Here is a 12609-nt window from a genome sequence, read left to right on the forward strand (position 1 = left end):
TAACATCAATTTTGATGGCAACTTGGCCATTTCTAGTGAAGTAGAGGAGGTATATCCTACAGCCCAGCAATTCAACTCCTCGTAATATATCGTAAAGAAATGTTCATGCTTATGCAAAACAAACAAAAAAACTCATGAGCAATGATACACTTTGCAGCATTATTTGTAATGGTACAAAATTGGACACCACATAAACAGCCATCAAGACTTGTACACTAGAAACCCTGGGAATGATGTCATCAATATGGCAAAATAAGAGTTTTCTACCATCTTTCTCCCAAAGAACACAAGAGGGGCTTTGTGCAACTCCAAGAGTCCAGTGGAAGGAGTCCCAGCATACTGTTGAAGAAAAAAAAAATCTGTGACTGAATACATTGAAGAAGGTAAGAGATAGTTTCACTTTACCCACTTCACCGCTCCTGGCATCCCTCACAAGCACAGCTCATTTTGATAGAAGGTACTCTCTTAGGTCTTGATTCCACCCATGGGGGAAAGTGAGAACCCATGAGTGAGCAGCCATCCTCCCCAGCTGTACGGGACACCGCCAAAGGGGCCCTTTTCTCTCTTGCTCACCGGAATGCCACAGTGCTAAGTCATGAACTGCATGACGGGAAGACAGTAAGTGGCTGGTAGAAAAGCAGTCAGGACTTGGACAGTAGCAACAAATGGACGCAGAACCACTTTGCAGACTCCATGAGCCCCTGGGGAAACCAGCCTACTGATTGCCCCAAGACTGGCCCACTGGCTTGCCCACACGTACCCTCATTCTGTGTCAGGCACCCCAAGGGCAGCAAGAGCGAGCCTTTGCAGATAGCTGGCAAGCATTGGCAGAAAGCAGGAACAACTCAGCAGAATAGGGAGGGAGCACACAAATCTTAATATATATAACAGAGCCTGAGGGAAAGCAAATTGGGAAGCTGTCAGCACCCAGCATGGCCTGGCAGGGATACAATCTTTTTTTTTTTCTGTTCAACTACATTTATTGAATTTCTTTTTTTTTAATTTAATTTTATTTTTATTATGTTATGTTAATCACCATACATTACATCATTAGTTTTTGATGTAGTGTTCCGTGATTCATTGTTTGCGTATAACACCCAGTGCTCCGTGCAGAACGTGCCCTCTTTAATACCCATGCCCAGCTAACCCATCCCCCCACCTCCCTCCCCTCTAGGACTCTGAGAAACAAACGCAGGGATACAATCTTAAGAATTCCCTTTCAAGAGCAAATAAAAAGTGTGGAGCAGGCGTATCCATAAGAATAGATGGGAGAAAGCTTCAGAATCACTAACAAGGCTGGAAATGTACATTTTCTTTCTTCTCTTTCAGATAGATGTGGCCAAGCGGCTAAGAGCTAGTTAATAAACTGCTATTGGAAATTGTTGGGTGGGACTTAAGTGGGAACAGAGAGCTGAGAGTGATTACTTTTGTCCCATTGTCTTTTGTTTTTGTCAGGATGGCATGGAGATGAGCAAGGCCAGGAATCATGCTTTTCACAGCAAAAACTTCAAATCTGCACGGCTAGAGAGGGGATGGAAGCTAGGAAAAAGACACAGAGAGCGCCTGGGTGGCTCAGTTGGTTAGGCAACTGCCTTCGGCTCAGGCCATGATCCTGGAGTCCCCGGATCGAGTCCTGCATAGGGCTCCCTGCTCGGCAGGGAGTCTGCTTCTCCCTCTGACCCTCCCCCCTCTCATGCTCTCGTTCTATCTCATTCTCTCTCTCAAATAAATAAATAATCTTAAAATAAATAAATAAATAAAAGAAAAAGACACGGAACAGGTTTTCTGTCTCAGAGCTCTCAGAAGGAACCAACAGTTATGTGGATTTCAAACTTCCAGGCTTTTGAACTGTGAGAGAATAAATTTCTATTGCTTTAAGCCACTTAGTTTGTGGCAGTTTGTTATTGGCAGCCCTAGGAAACTAGCACAAGGGTTAAACTTTTATTCCTGAGTCATGCAATTACCAGCATTATGGATTACAGATTTTCTTGTTTGTATTCAAGAAAAATAAGTTGTTTCTAGAAACAAAGATTCTTGGTGACATGCTTTGAAAGTTCTTATTAGAAACTCTACGTGAGACATGCCTTTGTAAACCTTCATTTTAAGGCTCATATAAGGAGAAAGATCTTTAAGAAAATCATTACCATAACACTGACTCAGTATCACAGAATGTTATTAAAAATTATCTTAAAGATTATTTTATGGTTAGCTCAACTGGATGCAAATATATTTAATATGGGCCCCTCTATGCCAGGCACTGTGCTTCGGATATAATGGTAAACAAGACTCAGACCCTCTCCTTAAGGAATTTACAGTCCGGTGGAGAACACAGCTAGTGCTAAGGTAGCGATAAAGATAGTAAGAAGTGGGAGAACAGTCATGGCGGGGGGGTGGATGTCGAGTTTTTAGGAAAGCCTCTCCTGAAGAAAGTAACAGCTAGCCTGCAACTTAAAAATGGACACGTTGAGGGCAAGTGTATTCTGGGGGCAGGTGTCGGCAGGTTACAGAGCGTAACTCACTCACAAGAATGCCCTTCACGTGGGGTAGGAAGGCAGAGCCCTGGAAGAAATGGTGAATTAAGGCTAGAAAGTAAGCAGGACTTTGTAAACTCTTAAAAGATTTTAAACTTTCTCCTGAGGGCAGCATGAAACTCCAAAGGCTCTTAAACATGGGAGTGGCATAGTCATATTTTTCTTTTAGAAAATGACCCTAACAACAATGTTGGGAGGGATCGGAGGAAATAAGAATCCAAGCCAAAAGAGGATGATGCTCAAACTAGGAGGTAACAGTAAGGAGGGGACATCTGGGGGACTGGAGATAGGCTCAGGATTGTTTGGATAACTGACTGTGAGAGTAGGGAAAAGAAGGGGGTGAAGGTAAGGTTTCTGGCTTCAGTCTCAGATTGGAGAGTGAGACTGGTCACTGAGATGGGAAATGGAAAAGACAGTTTGGAAAAGAGATAATATAGTGCATTTTGAGTGTGCTGAATTCCATTCGCCTCTGAGACATGTAAGTTAAACTGTCTAAAGCCCCAAAGGAAAACTGGGATTCAGATTCAGATTTGGAAATCAGGCGCTGAGAGTAATTGATACTTCCCAGAAAAAAAGCATATGAAGCACCAGGATCAGAAAGGGCAGGAAATAACCTTAAAGAACAACCTGGCAGAGGAGACTTGTAAGACCCAAAGAAGAGAGTGCCAGGGAGGTCAGAGGAGAGCCAGGAGTGTAAGGCACTATGGAAACATGAGACGAAGTGTTCCAAGAAGAAGAAAATAGTCCATGGTACAGAATGTTGCCAAGAGGTCACATTAAATAATGATTGAATCATGCTTATTGGGTTTAGCAAGAAGACCTGGGCAGGTCACCCTAGCAAGAGAAGGCGCCGTGGAGTGAGTGGGGATAGAAATCCACTTTCTGTGGGATGAGGCATCAGAGGGAGGGGGTTCTACGGAGCAGGTTCACTTTTAACCAGGAGAAAAAGTGGCTAGGTGCTGACTGCAAGGGGCTAGGTGCTAATTGCAAACTTGTAGTTTTTCAGGTAGATCCAGTAGGCGGCTGCCTTTATATATGAGGAAACCAAGTCACAGAGAGGTGATAGGGAATATTCAAAGAGGCACATAAATTATTACATTGCATTGAATATTAGTGTTCCTTTTTGATGCTTAAAATATTATTTGGACCAGTGAGTCAGTCCAGATTATTTATTAAGTACAAGAAATACTTTTCTTATAAGGAGTTTTGATTCTAAGAAAGGAGAGAAGGCAAAATGACAAACATTCAAAAGGGGCAGCAACAAGTCTACAAACTTTGTGCAGTGAAGATTATCAGATTCTGAATGGCGCAGAAAATAAAAATAAAGACTACTAGGTTTCAGTAATGTCTGATATGAGTGTGCTACCTGGAATCAAGTAGAAACAGTCTACAACAATTTTTTTTTAAGATTTTATTTATTTATTTATTTGACAGAGAGAGACACAGCGACAGAGGGAACACAAGCAGGGGGAGAGGGAGAAGCAGGCCTCCTGCTGAGCAGGGAGCCCTGTGCGGGGCTTGATCCCAGGACCCTGGGATCATGACTTGAGCCGAAGGCAGACGCTTAATGACCGAGCCACCTAGGTGCCCCTACAACAATTTAATAGTTGTGAAAATGCAAAGTGGTGCTTCCTGCCTTCTGAGGTTTTTGGGGGGCAATATCCCAAAGTGCCAGCAGGTGGGGATAATATTACAAATGAAGGTGTGGGTCAGACTGCCAGCTCCTCTGCATCACGGACTATGCAAGTGACATACTAAAGGTTTAGCCGTGTGGTGCCACGGGAGTGTGTACCAACACGTGCGCTCCAGAGAAAAGGTGACCTTCTTATTTTCCCAGCAGAAAAGAGGTTTCCTTACCTTTTTTTTAAACATGACATAACACTGATTGTGTTGAACTGAATAATTATGAATATATTTTGGCTTTTTCTCCTCATCTCCAATTTTTGAAATATGGTTATTCTGTTTTTATAATTAACCATAAATAAATCAAAAGAAGGTGGAAATGCAGTGAGGCACCCCGTCCCCCAACCCACTATACATCTCTAGAGATTAATTAAAAATTAGAATACGTTTTAAGGTAAGTTCTGGTCCTGTTGGTGTTTCTAATTTGTGCTATTAAGATGTGTGTACAGATGTATGGCCTTTGTTGGATAAAGTTGTGAGATGCATCGCTCATATTTGACAAACAAAAACTTTCTCGATTACGGTTCCTGGAACCCTGGAGACACTCAAAGCACTTTGTTTTGTGCTGGATTTTTACATAAAATTCAGTTGGATTTTTAAAAAACGTTTTCTTTGGTTTTTGAAAAAAAACCAGTGGGAATGAACTTCTTTGGGCGTAGCTTTCTTCCACTCTCAGCCCATCGATAGCGATGCGATCTGCTAGAAATGCCTGGGGCCCTCACCTGGGCCTCTACCTACTTAAGGCAAGCCTCTGCAGACCGTTCCCTCCCTGGAGCCTGCCGGGTGGTTGAACCAGCTTTTGTGGTTCTTATTATGATTGTAAGATGCACTTCAACAACCACCGAGGAACTTGGAAAAAAGATTTATTCCGCACAGGTACTAAGGGATACACAATGTGCCCAAGGGCCACACAGTGTGAGGGAGGGTAGAGGGGGCTCTTCTTTTATTGCGGTATACGGATGGGATGCCTAGGGCTTTTTAAATGCACTCTTCATTGGTAAATTGAAAACTTAAGAGCTGGGATTGGGATGTGGGAAGGGACAAGCAGGATGGGGGTCACTCACGAGGTCAGTTTCCTAGGTTACCCGGGGCTTCCCAAAGGGGGAATTTCATTGGTTGGGGCTGCCCGGTTTCTTATCTAATTGTTTTATTAGTAGCTGTACTACAGTTGACAGTATGTTGATTCGAGGTGGATGTTTTTGAAATGGATGTCTTGACGATCAAAAGCTAAAATGTCAGATATCCACATTACAGGGTGTTTGTTTAAGAGGGATTTGTGCTTGTGTCTGTTTTGTTCTGTTTGTTGCTTTCCCTAAAGAGTTCTCACACAATTTAGTGTTAGGCGTTGCTACAGTTGGCCTTATAAAAATGTGAAAAGCAGAGGTTTATAAATATAGTTTTACTGTTGTTTGGATTGGTGGGTGTTTGGGGGCTGGTAGGTTGATTTTTGCTGAAATCAGTCTGTGGGTTTACAGGGATACTTTAACTGAGCCAATTTTGTGTAGCATTTTCAGGGAAGAATTTTTCGAGCTACTCTAATTGAATGATAAAAGGGTCTGGTAAATGATTGCCTGAAATGATTTTATGTGTGAAAAAGCAACTTCCCAGCAGAAGCATTCCAAAAACAAACAAAAAAAGGCTTTTTTTGTTTAGTGACTATAAAAACGCACACGTAGAATATTAAAATTACTTTTATGGATTAATCGTCCAGTATGGAATGTCCGTGCTACAGGAAATAAAGTTGGGGTGTCGGGGGAGAGAACGTGTGCTCTGGAAACTTCTGTATCTAAAATGGGAGCCCGACCGAACTCCTATCTGGGCCAGCTGTTGTTCAGTGTTGCTTGATCAAACACAGCAATTATGTGGAATTGGGGTAATGAGGCTACTACCAGCCAAGTGGTGGACATTTTATTACATCTAGTTTTTAAAGAAAGCAAAATAATTTTACCCAAGCAAACTAAGAGTTCCAGTGTGGCTTAATTTTTGCTAATTTAATAAATTATTTTGGTCTCTTAGTCTCCCATGATGTTTATTCTGAGCCACTGTGTACTTCATAAGCCCCTGCCGGAAAGGGAACCCACGCCATCCAGGGGGTAGAATGTTTTTAACTTTGAAATCTGTCAAAATGGGCAGGACCCCAGTAAACGATTTTCAGCCGACTCGCGCTGTCGATGGCAGGTGGGAAACCGTCCTCTTCAGCTCTGCAATTTTACCATTCACATTTCCCTCCTCAGCATCCGTCCCTGAACATTTTCTTGCCAAGTCAGAGGGGTGCAGAACACGCTTCCTTTTACAAGATAAATTACCCCGGGTATTTAGTATCCTTCCCACTGTACTGTTTGGTTTCTCTTTGTCACTCGAAGAAGGTAATTCTCTGGTATTCACAGCCCAGACTCGCGCTGAAATGTTAGCACTGCTCCACTGTGTACATGAAGCAATCGCCTAAAGAATTCAGGCGAAAGCTCTTTCTTGTTTGATGCCATTGGATGAATGCTTTAGGCTATGGATTTTGAGGTGATTACCACAAAACCCATTTTCTAAACCACCTTATGTTCTGTTTAAATGTGCTTTAAATGTTACATTCTGTGGAAGCTTAAGATCTCTTGAGGGAAGGGCGCAATCAAAGCAGTCTAATTCTATACCATTTGATCAAGGGATTAATTACTTGTATTTAAAATTCTAGATAATTGAATGGAAAGGAAAACTTAGAGCCTTCTAGAAGTCAGCTGGCAGGGAAACCACAGATGGGAAATTTGCACAGTGTCAAGGGATTTCATGAGTAGAAACAGCGGCAGTGCCTTTTTCACAGCAGAGCTGATAATACCAGGAAAGTCTTATCCTATACAACGTGAGGTATTATTTCTAACATTCTGAAATAGATTCCTTGGTTGGAATACTTGTGCACAGCTACACGTAGTACATTAAATGAATAGGGCATTGGAGAGAACAACATGAATTATAATAGTAATTCTAATGTTTCTAAATGAATCCTAGTTTATCACACTATTATAAGCATTATATATATATTATATATATTGCATTATATATATAATATATATATTAGCTTAATTTGCACAACACTCACAAAATAGTTACTATTGTTACCTCATTTTTTTTAATTGAAGTGTAATGTACATAGAGAAAAATGAGTTTGGGCAAATGGATGCAAGATACGGAACTGCCTTCATCCCACAAAGTTTCTTCATGCCCTTCATAGAAAAGTTCCTTTTCTGGAACCATCTCCGGAGACCACCACTCTTCTGATTTCTATCACCACCCTGTAGTTTACCCTGTTCTAGAACTACATAGAAGTGCAATCATAAAGTGTGTGCTCTTTTGTTCCTGGCTTCCTTGGCTCAGATTCATCCATTTTTGTAACATAAATCAGTAATAAGCCTTCGTGTGAGTATTCCACAGTCTGTTTACTCATTTTCCTGTTGATGGACATTTGTGTTCTTTCCAGTTTTGAGCTAGTATGAGTAAGACTGGTGTCCCTAATCATGTACACATCTTTCTGTGAACATGTGACCTCTATTCTCTTGGACTAGGATTACAAGTATTAGGCCATAGGTAGGGTGCTTATTTCATTTTATAGGAAAGAGCCAGGCATTTTCCCCAAGTGGTTGTATCATTTAGCATCCCCACCAACAATGTCTGAGAATTCCAGTTGTTCCCCATCCTCATCAACATTTGGTGTTGTCCCCCTTCTTAAATTTGTCCATGCTTATGGATGTGTATGGTGGTATTTTCTTTTGCTTTTAATCTGTATGTCCCTGATGAATAGTGACACTGAGCATACTTTTGTTTGCTTACTGACCATTTGTATTGTTCCACTGTGAAGCATCTGTTGTTAAAGTCCTCTGTCTACTTTCACCTGAAGCTGTTTGTATTATTGAATATTAAGAGTTCTTTGTATATCGTGGCTACAAATGCATTGTCAGAAATATTCAATGTGCATATATTCTTCCTGTGTGTGGCTTCGCTATTCATTATTTAATGGAGTGGTTTAATGAGCAGAAATTTTAAATTTTGATGAGGTCCCATTTTTTTTTCTTTCAGGGTGAATGTGGGCAGTGTTTGAGATAAGAAAACTTTTTCTACACCAAGATAATGAAGGTAGTCTCCTAGGTTTTATTTTAGAAACTTTTAGATGTGACCTTGATGTTTGGGCTTATGATTCATCTTAACTTTTCTTAAGTATAGTGTCAAATATGTGTTAAAGTTTATTTTTTTTCCATATAGAGATTCAGCTCAGCTCTAGCATCATTTAGGAAAAAAGAAACTTTACCTGCTTTAATAACTATGTCAAAAGTTAACTGGTGTTGTAACAGTGGCCTGGGTCTATTTCAAGCTTTTTCTCTCATGTTCCATTGATCTCCATCTATTTTTACTCCACACTGACAGTTTTCTTTCAGAACTTGAACAATGTAGTTCCATTGTCTTCTGGCTCACTTTATTTCTGATGAGAAGAAGAGCTCATTCTTACTGTTGTTTTCTTATATGTAATGTGTCTTTTCCTCTAGCTTCTAAAAATATCCCCTTTATCTTGGATTTTTGGCGTTTTGACTACGATGTGCCTAGGTGTGGTTTTCATTATGTTTAATCTATTTGGGATTTGTTAAATGTCTTGGATCTTTGGGCTCATAGCTGTCATCGGATTTGGAGAACTATGATCATTATTTTTGCAAATATAGGTTTTACCCTCAGTCTCTGTCTCCTCTCTTTTTGGGACTCAAAATTAATGTATGTAAGATCACTTGATAATGTCCCACAGGTCACCGAGTCTCTTCATTTTTTGTCCTTTGTTTTGTCATGCTTCAGCTTGAGTGGTTTCTATTAACCTATTGGCAAGTTTCCTGATCTTTGCTTCTCTGATATGTCATGTACCAATGAAAGTATATTCAGGAAAATTTTCAATTCAGATAAAGCAAATGTTATTCGAAGAAAAAAATAGATTTTATAGTATTCATTTCTCTGAAATTCTCTATATTATACCCACATTTTAAAAAGTTCTCAGACATTATAGTAGCAGTTTTAAAGTCCTTGTATACTAATGTCAACATCTGTGACATCTCTGTGTCTGTCTATTGATTGTTTATTCCCATTATGGATTATATATTATTCTTGTTTTTTAATTTGTGCCAAACATTTTGAATGATACATTTTTGAGAGTTTGAATTTATCTTACTTGAGAGTGTACTGAAATTTATTCTGTCACATAGTTAGTATATGGATGGGTCAACTTTATGCTGTGAAAACTTGGCTTTAGGCTTTGAGCATCTAGAGTATCACTCGCTCTAAGACTAGATTAGCCCTAGTCATAAGGTGTGGCTTTCCTGGGGTAGCAATGAAATGTCCAGGGTTTTCAATGAAGTCTCTACACTAATTCCAATCCCAGTGTCTCCAAGAACAATGTGATATCTAGAATCTCTGTTCACCTCACCGTCCCCTAATAGCTGCTTTTTTCCAGGTCTCATGGGGTCTTGTTCTGACCTTACACAGTTGAGTATTCAGCCAAATAATCAAGGGGATCCCTCAGTGAATATATTTATCCGGCTCCTTCTACTCTAAATTTCTGTCCTACAAACCTCACTCACCTCAGCAGTCCCAAATCCTGTCTATTTTGCACAGTGAGACTGTTGACCTGTTTGTTTTCCACTTAAAAACATTAGCTGGGAAAGTGCCTTCAAGCAGAAAGCTGGGGTGAAATACATCATTTGTTTTTCCATACCCATAGACCACAGCATTCTACTGTTGGTTGTCCAATGCCCAAAACAGATGTTTTATACATTTTTCCAGCATTATAGTTTTTTATTGTGAGAGGATCTGTCTGGTAATGATTAGGTTATGTTTAGAATCAAAAGTCCTTTTATTTCGATTTTAAAGCTGAATAAACTGAAGCAAAGAGAGGTTTAAAAACTTGACAAACATCCTTTATCTGGACAGAGCCAGGGCCTAAATTCATTTTTCTGGCTCCAGAGTGTGTGTTCTAATGGAGAGCCTGGCAATAGTGTTTTGAGATTTATTTTTTCAGGGCCTCAATATGCTGAAGTGAAATTAAAAATATATATATATTAATGTTATGTGGTAAGCCATAGACAGGTATACCAAAAGCCTAGTGACAAAGATAAAGAACATGGTGTTATATAACCATGGTAGCAGCAGGCAATAACTTACTTTAGTCTCTTCTCAAGCCAGAAAGTACAAAAGATAGCAGTACATAGTTGTTGTTGTTTTCTTTTCTTTTTTTTTTTTTTTAAAGATTTTATTTATTTATTTGAGAGAGAGAAAGTGAGAGAGAGCAAGCACATGAGAGGGGGGAGGGTCAGAGGGAGAAACAGACTCCCTGCCGAGCAGGGAGCCCGATGCGGGACTCGATCCCGGGACTCCAGGATCATGACCTGAGCCGAAGGCAGTCGCTTAACCAACTGAGCCACCCAGGCGCCCAAGTTGTTGTTGTTTTCTGACCCTGTGGCTTGTTTAGTCCATGCAGCCTTACTGTAAGTACTCAGTATCAGAGTCCCCTCCATGAAAAACTGGAGACACTGAGGAGTGGCATCTCAGTCATTTGTATACTTGATGTCACTTATCCCGTTTATTGGGTCAGAAATAAACCGTAGTGAAGGTAAATTCAGGCAAGCTGATGTCATTTCTGTCAGACTTTTATCTTAGTCCTTAATGGTCTTGGCTAATAGACCCAGGCTCGAAATTATATCAGAAAATGCTTTTGTGGGGTGCCTGGGTGACTCAGTTGATTGGGCGTCCTACTCTTGATTTTGGTTCAGGTCATGATCTCAGAGTCCTGGGATAGAGCCCTATTTTGGGCTCCGTGCTTAGTTCAGTGGGGAGTGTGCTTGAGAGTCTTTGTCTCTGCCCCTCCCCCCACTTGAGCGTGCCCTCTCTCTCAAATAAAAAAAATAAATCTATAAAAAAAAAAAAAAGAAAATCCTTTTATAATCAACTTCTCCATAAATTTCAAATTAATTAGAATTCTAGAACTTAAACAGCCTTAGAGATACTTTTCACAAGATTACCAGGCTCATAAAAATTTCTAGTGGCACTGCTCACAATAACATTTATGTTCCTTATAATGGCCAACCACAGATAAAACAGGACAAAGTTTCTTCTATAATGGGGAATTGAGATTTTGGCTTTGGCTTTGTTTTTAGACTCTGAACTCAGGTTTTTATTGCTAACTTGAATTTTACTTGATTTACTAGTTATAAATCAATATATATTTGATACTAGATGTCCCAGAAGCTTTCCTCAGAAAGCAGAAAAATACTTCCATATGGTCTTTACAGCAGTCCAAGGTGATATGCATTATATGTGTTCTTTAAGGGCAAAAAACATCAACCTTGGTATAATCCCAACTATGAACACATATTACTTGTATATTTAATGGAAATGACTGTAGAAAGATTAGGATTATAGATTCAGAAAGGGCAAAAATTGTTACAACAATATTTATGACATGTCTATTGGAGATAAAATATTATGCTAGCTTAATTCATGAGTTCTTTATGGAAGAAAGCAGTATGTAATGCTTTGAAGTTAGTGAAAAACCTTGGTCAACGGCTTAAACCGAATGGGAAATTGACCCCTTCTTCAAGTGCAAGAAACTAAAGTTTTAAGTGGGACTAAATATAAAAGAGGTGTCTGCCTGTCCATACCCTCTTCACTGGGAGCTTAGAGACTCCACTTAGAAGTTGGAGACCACTGCAGACAAATGTGGCCATGTGACCTCCGCACCACAGCTCCTTGAACTAGGAGTACCCGTCAGACTTACAGTATCTAATTGTCTGACCAGCTAGCGATCAATCACATTCTCTACACTTAGTTTAGGAAATGCTATGAGGGAAAAGATATGTGCAATTGATTTCAATGGACATGGAGGTTGGCCTGAGATAGTGATTTTTGTTACATGTGTGCCTGCAACTCAGGAGAAAAAGGACATCTGCATAAAGGTGGAGCAAGCATCTAGAGACAAGCAGAAGGAAAAGACCAAAAGCTCCATAAAGGGCGGATAAACAAGCCATGTTTTCTCGTTTCCCAATTGCTGGTTTTACAAGTGTACCTGGATTTCAGTTTTTATACCTTTGAAGTTGCCTATGGAATCCTTGAAATTAATCTCCCTTCACTGGAACTAGCTTGAATAGCTAGCTTCCTTGTAATAAATACTGGCTGACTAAGATGCTTAACCGCCAAGGTCTGATTGTCCTTAAAAAAAAAAAAAAAAATTAGAATGAACTGGCCTAAATTTTAAAAGTTTCTTTGGAAATGATTACCTCCAACAGCAATGGGTGGCCCATCCACCTACCTAATTAAGATCTGTGGTCCCTTTGAAAATTAATGAGCCAAGCTAATGAACCATGTTCAAGAAATAAACCGCTAT

The 12609-nt window shown here is 40.0% G+C and overlaps 1 long non-coding RNA gene across 1 annotated transcript in view; it reads left to right on the forward strand.

The window, feature by feature from the left end:
* Nucleotides 1–5008: 5008 nt before the first annotated feature.
* The window catches only part of LOC110591146, a 48141-nt gene continuing 40540 nt past the window's right edge, over nucleotides 5009–12609 (forward strand). The window contains exons 1-2 of the long non-coding RNA XR_002481008.1: nucleotides 5009–5090; nucleotides 8274–8330. This is a non-coding gene — a long non-coding RNA (uncharacterized LOC110591146). The remainder of the gene's footprint in view (nucleotides 5091–8273; nucleotides 8331–12609) is intronic.

This window comes from Neomonachus schauinslandi, chromosome 7 (genome assembly GCF_002201575.2).
Source record: "Neomonachus schauinslandi chromosome 7, ASM220157v2, whole genome shotgun sequence".
NCBI lineage: Eukaryota > Metazoa > Chordata > Mammalia > Carnivora > Phocidae > Neomonachus > Neomonachus schauinslandi.